The sequence below is a fragment of the Aplysia californica genome, unplaced genomic scaffold, assembly GCF_000002075.1.
Source record: "Aplysia californica isolate F4 #8 unplaced genomic scaffold, AplCal3.0 scaffold00104, whole genome shotgun sequence".
NCBI classification, from domain to species: domain Eukaryota; kingdom Metazoa; phylum Mollusca; class Gastropoda; order Aplysiida; family Aplysiidae; genus Aplysia; species Aplysia californica.
The window spans coordinates 1,240,147-1,241,841 of record NW_004797374.1 but is presented as its reverse complement, the minus strand read 5'-3'; positions in this window follow the sequence as shown (position 1 = coordinate 1,241,841).

Genomic DNA, 1,695 nt, shown 5'->3' with positions numbered 1-1,695 from the left:
TCTGACAAAAGCCTTATGCTAGATTGTAAAAAACTTCTTTAATATCTTTCTTTCTTTGTTTTTGGAGGTACATATCTGCCGCTGCATGATCTTACAATTTGTGTGGAAAAGGGGTGTGATGGGTCGTTTATAATGTTTTTTTTATCTTTTTAATACGTGTGGTGTTATACATTTCATCTATTCTTATAAAATCATATCCAGAGATCTTTCTTAATGGTTCTGTCAAATTTTTCTTTATCTTTCACCTTATAATTCCCACCCCAGCAGCAAATACAAAATAATTGTACACTTTCAATCATAGAATGGTAAAAAAGGGACACAATCTTATTGTCAACACGGAAACTTCTTAATTTCCTTAAAAGAAACATTCTTTGATTTACTTTTTTATGCACGAGAGCAGCGTGGGGATGCCAGTCAAGTTTGTGGTCGATTGTTACACAAAGAAACTTGTAAGAGCTTACCACCTCCACCTCTTCATCTTTAATAAATAGTGGTTGCAATTGGTCTTTTTTTTACTCTAAAGTCTATTATTAATTCCTTTGTCTTTTTTACGTTTAGTATAAGGAAGTGGTTATCACACTAATTTGTAAATAGATTCACAGCGTCCCTGTATTCATTCTCATTTGTTGTTGTAAGGCCTTGTAAAGTGGAATCAACCGCAGATTTTATTAGTTTGGTGTTTTTGTTATCAAAAGTACAGTCGTTGGTGTAGAGCGTAAACAAGACAGGGGAGATTACACAGCCTTGGGGCGCACCGGTGTTCGTGAATATTAGGTCCGATTTTACACCATTTAATTTTACATATTGAGGTCGATTGGTTAAGAACTCAAGGATCCAAGCTATAATGTTCTTATTTATGTTCATGTTAATTAATTTTGGAACCATTATGGTGCTGTTGGATTGTGTTGAATGCGGATGAAAAATCAGCAAAAAGTATCCTGCAGTAATTTCTTGGTGTGTCTATGTGTTTGTAGATGTTATCTAAGAACACGAGAATGGCATCCTCCACGCCCCTCTTGGCACGATAGGCAAATTGCGTGTTATCCTGTATGTCTTCTGTTGATTTTCTCAGTTCTTTCAAAACCAGTTTTTCTAAACATTTCATGAGGACTGATGTTAAAGCAACAGGTCTTAGGTCGTTCAAATTTTGTATTGATTGTTTCTTTGGGACAGGAATTGTTTCAGAGCATTTCCATGAGAGTGGTGTTATTCGTTGTTTCAAAGACATATTGAAAATATCAGTATAAATGGGAGATACCTGAATAGAACACGTTTTAATAATTTTACTTTTTACTCCATCGGGTCTACTTGCTTTGTGAGCTTTCAGACGATTAAACATGATCTTGACCCCATTAACATTACCCGCAAAAATTTCCTTGCTCTTGTCATTGTCTTCGTCTGTGTTGTTTTTGTTGTTGTTGTTGTTGTTGTTGTTGCTATCGTCTGTACTCTGGAAATTCGGACGCTATAAGACACGTTTTTTAGGGGGGGGGGAGGGGTAAAAATGAAGCATAGTATGCACGATACAAATGCTATTTCTTCATCATCATCATCATCATCATCATCATCATCATCATCATCATCATCATCATCATCATCATCATCATTTTCTTCTTCTTCTTCTTCTTCTTCTTCTTCTTCTTCTTCTTCTTCTTCTTCTTCTTCTTCTTCTTCTTCTTCTTCTTCTTCTTCTTC